The sequence below is a fragment of the Centruroides sculpturatus genome, unplaced genomic scaffold, assembly GCF_000671375.1.
Source record: "Centruroides sculpturatus isolate CEXI.00-Female unplaced genomic scaffold, Cexi_2.0 scaffold581, whole genome shotgun sequence".
NCBI lineage: Eukaryota > Metazoa > Arthropoda > Arachnida > Scorpiones > Buthidae > Centruroides > Centruroides sculpturatus.
Genome location: NW_019384797.1, coordinates 120,646 through 130,270, shown reverse-complemented (window position 1 = coordinate 130,270; position 9,625 = coordinate 120,646).

Here is a 9,625-nt window from a genome sequence, read left to right as displayed (position 1 = left end):
GATTTATTTTTGATATCACAAAATATCAATTAGATAAAATTCTTTTATAATAAGAAATCCACTGTCATTAAACCAATAAATTGGCAAAAGAACAACTCACTTTGAAAAGAATGTTTTTGTCCGTCTTTAAAAGGACATCTTCAGGCTGTCCTTTTAAAAAATAGATCAAAATGTTTGCTTTCCAAAGTGAGGAGTTCTTTTGCTGGTTTATTGGTTTAATGACAGTGGAACTTTTCTACGGTCAATATAGCATAAAAAAACTCCACTATACCTTTAAAATGCAGTCTATTTTGCACACTTATCTAACGTTTTCGGTCAGATTCACAGACCTTCTTCAGGATTTGAACTATCAGATTTCAAATTTGCAAAACGGAAATTCTAAAATGCACGTTCTATAATCTTCTCAATTGCGCATGCTCATTATTATAATTTTAATGTCGCCGCTTTCCACGCCGATGCTATTTTGTTTGATTCACGGAAATTTATATTTTGCCCTTTTTCTTTGCACGATGGAGCAAGGCAGATGTCATACAAAAAGTGGAAAATAGAAGACATCTAAAGTATGCAGAAGCCTGGCACATTTACAATTGCAAAGAAAAAGGGCAAAATATAAATTTCCATGAATCAAACAAAATAGCATCAGCGTGGAAAGCAGCGACATTAAAATTATAATAATGAGCATGCGCAATTGAGAAGATTATAGCATCAGATCACAAAATTTTATACCAGATTTTGATCTGTACAGTTTGGAACTTTTTATTCCTAAGCTTTCATTACTGCTTTGTTTCAGAATGTATGATTTGTCATTATAGTATTTTAAGTGTCTTGCAAAACTGCTGTTAAGTACTATACATAAATTATATAATCATAATTGCTGTGGGTATATTGCAATTTCAGTGTTTAAGTTCAGTAGACTCTCATTTCTGCAATCTAATGATTAATATGTAAATAAACTATAATCACTATATTAGGATTAAACATTAACACAAGTATCGAGGGACCAAGTGGATAAAACTACCAAAACACTCTTTGTCCCAGGTATGCACTTAAAGAAAACCAATGGGTTGATGTTGTGGTTTGTGTCCCTTATTTGTCACCCAAATAAGGGACAGTTTCCCATTTAGTTTCCCAGGAGGCAACTTCCCTAAGGTAAGTAAGTCAGTTTTGTCACGACAAGCTTAATGGCTTCAGATGGTCGAGTTGGGATTGAAAAAGATTGTCTTGGACTCGACTGTTGAGTGCACTGTTCAGATCTAAGATTCCAGAAATATCTGAAGCCTTGAGTCTATGTACTAGAACTGTTAAAGTTTTGTCTAGCTGCAGTCTTCCATTGAGGGTTTTTCTATTTCTTCCTGTACTGGGACCTATTCCCATTTGGTCAAATGGCAAAAGAGCTGCATTTGAACATAGTAGCATGGAGACTTGTATCAAAACAGATGGACGACTGGTATGGTAGGGCCCAGAGATCGGCTTTCAATGGATGTTAGCACTGGGGCCTTGTGGATACTCCAGGTGTAAGGATGTGAACAGTTTTCCTAAGAAAGCCACACCTGACAGAATAAGTAAATTAATAGTAGTTTGGTCTTGTCTAACACAGGCTGGTCACACTGCCAGTAACAAGTAAAAGCACTTAGATGTCTCTCATAAGGCCTCATTTGACAGGCATTGCTAAAACATGGTAGTCCTGCTGCTGCAGTGGTCCAATCCAAGTTTCCCTGCTTCCTGTATTCACAGGTGAACTTACTTTGCATCAAGAGATGCCAGGAAACTGGATCTTCTGGATTCAAGCCCAGTGCTGGTACAGGAACAACTTTCCCCTCCAGAACTGAGCAAATTTCTCAAACTTTGTGTTTTTCTGTGTAGGATGGCAAACTTCCATTTGGAACAAATGCTGTAGGTATTAGTGTTTGAGTCCATGATAACGCAAACTACATAAAACTTTATCTAGTAGTGTAACTTTATTTAGTAAGTTTTCTAGGAGAAAGTCTGGACTTTGCATACCTGCTACTGGTCTGGCATGCATGCTACAGCTCCCTAAGGCAATGGAATGAGGAATCATACTCCTACTGAAGCCAGTAACTAGAAAGATAACGATTAATGCTTGTAGAGGATTACAGGATCCTGCTGTCTACTGACTGATCATGAGTAAAAGCTTAGGCATGAGCTAACATCTTTGTGTGTCAGGTAGAGAGGTGCTTAAAGGTCTCAAGTGCTGGATGTGGTCAATATCTTCTCTGGAAAAATGGAAACGAGTAAGTGTTTTTTTTTAGATTACATCCCTACAAGTCAAGCAGTAATTGCCCTGCAAAACTCATATCAGATGTAGAGGAGGCTCTGCTCTTAAATGCTTACTGTTTATTTATTTATTTTTTTTTAAGGATTCCAGCCCCCTCCACAGAAGGGTATTGCAGAAAGTAAAAGGAAGCAATGAAAGAAATGAGATGAAAATGCATTTCACAAAAAGTCATCAAAAAGCATCAGTGTGCATAAAGTGGAAAAATCACCAGTAACACCAAGTCAGTTGTAGATGGGTCTAGCAGCCTATTGTAGTTGTGGAAAGGACCAGAGGAATCACTGATTCTCCCTCAAACTCTGATCTTGAACCCAATTAAACATGGCTTCAGAGATTAAGGACAGGAGGAGCACTATTACAGCAGCACCTCAGACAGGCAAAAAAACTAGATGCTGCTGCTCTTGGGAGATGGGGACCCCAGAGCCCTTCCTTTAGTCAAAAGGTATCTGAAATGCAACCAAACTCTACTCTACTCTCTCTACTATTGGAAGCAAAGTCCTGTATGGATTTGGGACAAGCAAAAACTACAGCTGATGAGGTAGGGCGTATTCTAACACCTGCTGTTGAAATGCAAAAGAACATTGCTGAAGTACAGATAAAAAAGATCCTTTTTTTCTTATTCCATTCCACTCATTCTCTCTTTTGCTTGTATTATTCATTTAATAATACAAGTAAAAGAGTAAATAGAAAGATGAAAACATAAATCTAAAAATAAAATGAAAATAATGTTACTGTAAACATTAATTTACGAAAAGAATTGAATTGTTATAAAATCCTGTTTAACATCACATTCAATATAGTAACTTAAGAAATTAGACTGAAGAGGGGCAAAAAAAATGTCCAAATGCATATCCCTTTATGTATGAATAAGTGTGGCTTCCAAAAAACTACATAAATTTCATTGAATAATAAGTTCTGTGCTGAGCAAGGAGATTGAGAGCATTGGAGAAGAGCTAGTGGTTCTGCCATTCAACTTTTTTCAACAAGATATAGTATCTAGACAAGAGGTTAAGCTTGGGTTTCACTAGATCCTTAGGTGTGAGGAAAGTGGCAAATTTTCCCATTGACCAATCAAGAAAGATCTGTATGAGCAGAAATAAAATGGCTTGGAATGGCCAAGTGTGTGGCCCATGCTCGAACTGTAGGCAAACCCCAGCAGCCAGCTGGGGAATCAAAGCAGGCAACCATCTTATCTGTGCTGAAAAATGTTTCTATTGCATTCCTTTTCCCATTCCTGAGTATAAGAGTGTGTGAGAACAGCCAGCTTTAAGAGGAATATGAATCCCACCAAATGAAGGTGGATATTAAAAATACCTGCTAGATTTGGAAGAATAGTTCTGCTAGAGCTTTTGAAGAAGCAGATGTCCAAGTACTCCAGAAGAAATTTATGGAATAGTCTGTGCTGAAGGTGACATCTGTCAACTGCCCATACATAAGCTTCAGCTTATCAGTTTGAATGACCAAATTTTCTGTGAAAGGTAAAGAGCTACCTCAATTATGTCATCAAGATAAGCCCTTGTACAAAATGCTCATTGAGAAGGCATATGGGATGGATAAGAAATCAAGTATGAAAACATCTAGCTGATCATCCAGAGCTGGAAGTTCTAGGAGTTTGAATACACAGTGAAGGACTGCAAGTTGTTAGGATAAACCTGTAACCATTGTGCTGTTGATCACTCTTATAAGGAATGTATGACAAGTATAATGATGTGTAGTAACTGCTCAAAGGACAATAAATAATTTGGCCTACAGTAAGCTAAGGGACCCTCATGTATGAGTAATAGCTTCCCCTCTTATATGACAGAACTATCTCAAGTTAGATCCTGGACTGACTACAGAAGTGCTAAGTTTGAGACCAAAAGGAATTGACAAATATCTAAGTGAGTTCTTCTAAGGTGGTGAGCAAAAGTGGCAAGGCAAGCAAGATTGCTTTGTCATAGTGGCACAGCAAACAAAGTGGAGAGGTAAGCATGAAAAAACAGCTCCAATTAATTTTTTTAGCATCCATTGTAAATACTGTTTAAGGTATATATAAATGTTAATTTGACACTGTAATAATTACTATTACAAATTACTATTTAAATTTAAAAGTCGTGTTATACTGTAGTAGTAATAATTTTTTATTATTAGTCATAATAAATATTAATTACAAATACAATACTGCACAGATTTTGTCAATAAGGGGAGTGGAGAAATCAAACCTTTTGTTTTTGCTGATCTCTTTTTTTTTGAAGCCTCAGTATAGCTCAAGTTAGTCTGCCTCAATATAAATATGTAAACGTTGCATGCTTTTGTTCTTGTTTCTAACCACACTACTATAAATGTAGCCTAAGAGTGACAGCTTGGCAAGTATCCAAGCAGGTCATTTGGGAGCCAGACTGGACTCTTCCAGTCTGGCTCCCAAATGAGGAAAAGAATTAGGCTACAATCAATGTAGGTAATTTAGCAAGCTGGATCAAGTGACCAAGGAAGGTGGGGTAGGTAGGTTTTTGCTGTCTGCTTTTTGGTTATGGGTCATTAGGGATATGTGGTAATCCAAGCTCTACTCAGTCAACTAGAACTGAAGCATTTCCTTTGGCAGTTGAAGCCCAGCAAGAACAGTCAATGATTTAAGTCTACATACTTTGTAGAAAAAGGTAGAAACTCTAGTTTTATTTAGATGTATCATATCATATGTGGCAAGTGGCATCTCCTTTGGTAGATCATCTGTGTTGTGTTATTTCAAGTTCCAGGGTTCAGACAGCACATCATAGCAGTATGTAATTTGATAACATGTTTTAATCTCTAGAAATATTTCTAACTGTTCATTGGCACCACTTTGTTATAAGTTGAAACTTAAAACTGATGAAAGTGGCTGATGGTATAGCTTAATTAAGGTGGAGCAAAGATCTTTAAATTGACAAAAAAATTAACTAGAGTGTAGGGTGTATTAAATTAACTATAGAGGTAGACTCAATTTCCAATGCCTGGAACCCTTTTATAACCCCAAATAACAATACCCCAGGACATTTGTCATCCTGGTTCATGAAATTAATGATGAGGTTTATTATTTTAAAAGGTCAATTTTTCAAAAAATATTTCCTCAAAAAATTGATGAAACTTCATGGGTTAACTCCACAGAAATAACTGCCGTTTTTTGCCTGGACCACATTTAACCAGAGACAAAGGCTTATCTTCGTATTCTTTATTTACTCTGCATTTTGGGTGCAATATTTTTGTGTAACTTGCACCCCTCTTCAGGCTTTACATTTCTATTTTATGTTTAGACATACATCTGCCCAGTGTTGATGTTGTGTCCCCTAGATGTACAGGTAACCCCCGTATAACACGGCACTTCTATAGCACGGATTCGCTCTAACACGGTTCGAGAATTGGTACCATCCCCCGTGTAACACGGTACTTTTATAGCACGGATTCACTATGACACGGTTTGAGCAGAGCCGGCCCTACCATAGGGCGAACAGAGCAGCCGCTCCAGGCGCTAAGTTTTAGGTGGCGCCTCAGTGTTAAAGAAAAGTAAAGGGTATAAATTAGGGGTCACCAAGGGGGCGCCATAATAGGATCTCGCTCCATCCTAAAACTTGCCTCGGGCTGGCACTGGGTTCGAGAATTGGGTAAAACCCTCGTACAACAGGAAATGTAATAAATTTTTACATACTTAACTAATAATAGTTCACGAAAATTATTATTTTTGTGAACTATTAGTATTTAAGTATGTAAATTTTCTCTTCTCGCCTTCTGTTGATACACGTGGTCCTTCTCGAAACTTGTTTCAATGTTGCCAGATCGCGACGCTTCTGCTTCTGATNTTTTTTTTTTTTTTTTTTTTTTTTTTTTTTTTTTTTTTTTTTTTTGAAGCCTCAGTTTAGCTCAAGTTAGTCTGCCTCAATATAAATATGTAAATGTTACATGCTTTTGTTCTTGTTTCTAACTACACTACTATAAATATAGCCTAAGGGTGACAGCTTAGCAAGTATCCAAGCAGGTCATTTGGGAGCCAGACTGGACTCCTCCAGTCTGGCTCCCAAATGAGGAAAAGAATTAGGCTACAATCAATGTAGGTAATTTAGCAAGCTGGATCAAGTGACCAAGGAAGGTGGGGTAGGTAGGTTTTTGCTGTCTGCTTTTTGGTTATGGGTCATTATATGGTAATCCAAGCTCTACTCAGTCAACTAGAACTGAAGCATTTCCTTTGGCAGTTGAAGCCCAGCAAGAACAGTCAATGATTTAAGTCCACATACTTTGTAGAAAAAGGTAGAAACTCTAGTTTTATTTAGAGGTATAGTATCATATGTGGCAAGTGGCATCTCCTTTGGTAGATCATCTGTGTTGTGTTGTTTCAAGTTCCAGGGTTCAGACAGCACATCATAGCAGTATGTAATTTGATAACATGTTATAACATGTTTTAATCTCTAGAAATATTTCTAACTGTTCATTGGCACCACTTTGTTATAAGTTGAAACTTAAAACTGATGAAAGTGGCTGATGGTATAGCTTAATTAAGGTGGAGCAAAGATCTTTAAATTGACAAAAAAATTAACTATAGAGGTAGACTCAATTTTCAATGCCTGGAATCCTTTTATAACCCCAAATAACAATACCCCAGGACATTTGTCATCCTGGTTCATGAAATTAATGATGAGGTTTATTATTTTAAAAGGTCAATTTTTCAAAGAAAATATTTCCTCAAAAAATTGATGAAACTTCATGGGTTAATTCCACATAAATAACCGCCGTTGTTTTGCCTGAACCGCATTTAATCAGATACAAAAGCTTATCTTCATATTCTTTATTTACTATGCATTTTGGGTGCAATATTTTTGTGTAACTTGCACCCCTCTTCAGGTTTTACATTTCTATTTTATGTTTAGACATACATCTGCCCAGTGTTGATGTTGTGTCTGCTAGATGTATGTCTAAACATAAAACCTGAAGAGGGGTGAAGTTACACAAAAATATTGCACCCGAAATGCGTAGTAAATAAAGAATACGAAGATAAGCTTTTGTATCTGATTAAATGCTGTCCAGGCAAAACAACGGCGGTTATTTATGTGGAATTAACGCATGAAGTTTCATCAATTTTTTGAGGAAATATTTTCTTTGAAAAATTTACCTTTTAAAAAAAATATAAAGAAAACCGCACCATTGATATAATACATATCTATTACTTAAGGTTTATTATATTTTAAAATTGTACAGATATACTGTATATTTCATCCTGAATTTTTTACAATTACAAGTTTATTTTAGGTTTACATTTTAATAAGAGAATTAAGGTTATAATTACAACATATTTGGTTAGAGCTGCAGCTTACCTAGAATCATAAAAAGCGTGTGAATTTGGATATATGTTGTCTTTGTTTCCAAAAACAGCAAAAAAATGTACATAAATTATCTCAATTCTGTAATGTTTGTATATTTAACACACTAATACTGAAAAATATTTGCAATGTTAAAATATTATGTAGTACATGCAGAAGTTTAAGTTTTGATTGCCTAGAAACAGAGTTGGCCCTTCCATAGGGCGAACGGAGCAGCCGCTCCAGGCGCTAAGTCCTAGGGGGTGCCTCAGTGGTAAAAAAAGTAAAAGAAAAAATAATTTTTTTTCACTTTTCGATATTTTAATTGCAAACGTGTGGTCAGTATGTGAATGGCCTTATCTGTTGAGACGTGCGTGGGCGGGGTTCCACCCCCGGGCGCCATAATAAGATCTCGCTCCATCCTAAAACTTGCCTTGGGCCGGCACTGCCTAGAAAGAAACAGAAACTTACTTCTTTGAATTTATATTTATTGCCATAAGAAAATACATGGTTACAATTATATTTCAGAATTTTTACTTTTAAGATTTAGTGTGCTAGATAGCTAAGCTTTTGCAAACCCTTGTCAAAGAAGTTTCCCATTGACTTGCAAAACCAACCTTGTACTGTACATATAGCCATTCGGGACTATATGGCAGACGTTCAAAACTTTCCAACTTGAATTTTTTTTANTTTGGATATATGTTGTCTTTGTTTCCAAAAAAAGCAAAAAAATGTACATAAATTATCTCAATTCTGTAATGTTTGTATATTTAACACACTAATACTGAAAAATATTTGCAATGTTAAAATATTAGTACATGCAGAAGTTTAAGTTTTGATTGCCTAGAAAGAAACAGAAACTTACTTCTTTGAATTTATATTTATTGCCATAAGAAAATACATGGTTACAATTATATTTCAGAATTTTTAATTTTAAGATTTAGTGCGCTAGATAGCTAAGCTTTTGCAAACCCTTGTCAAAGAGGTCTCCCATTGACTTGCAAAACCAACCTTGTACTGTACATATAGCCATTCGGGACTATATGGCAGACGTTCAAAACTTTCCAACTTGAATTTTTTTTATTCCTTTGTGCTGTAGATGGAATTTGGCCCTCATTGTGTAGCAAAGTCACTCCATATCTCAGTAGGTCACCTCTTTTGAATAGTCTGTAGTAATCTTTTTGGTGTCTTGTAATAACTTCTGGCAATTTATTGCTGCTCCAAAGTGATGAAGAGCTTCAGACAACTGTGCAAGGTTGGGTCTGCAATTTGGCAAGAGTTTGCAAAAGCTCATCTTTTGCTATGACGTCTAAACCTTAAAGATGATTATGTTAAAAATAGCTGTAACTATATATTTCCTATGACAAATGCAGGTTCAAAGAAGTGCATTTCTGTTCCTTTCTAGCCTACTGGAACTTAATTTCTGGACGTATACTTCGCTGACTCTGAAGTCACTTAAGCGTAAATGATCTGTGGACTCCATCCATAAATTAATTATATATTTTGACATATAATCATGCTAAATAATTTAATTGCACCATACTTCAGTTGATTGGAATAGGTATCATTATGTTCTGTATTTTATGCTAACAAGGTTACATCATGAAGTTGGAATCACCGATTTTGATCAAACTCTGGGAGGTTATAGTGCAAACCCGACTGACAGTAAGGCACACTACTCAAAATTAAATAAGAAAATTAAAGTTAGAAATTCTAAAGGTTTTAAGTAATTGTGAAATTTTCATCATTTGTGAATGGGATGGTAGGCAGCCTGGTGGAGTTTTGGTGGTGGTGTTTCAAATCCTACTGGTTGATGATGGATAAGTGTTCTTAAACATTAATGTATCCTCCTCCTCCTCCTCCTGCCTTAACTTTGAAATTGATCATGGCTGCAATTAGATTTTGATTTTGAAGGATGCTTTCACAATATGAAAAAAAAAACCTTTAAATGTAATTTTGCAATTGTCACATTGTGATTCTTCTGCAGAACAAATTTCTATGCTATTGATGTTACCACAAGATATCGAAGTGG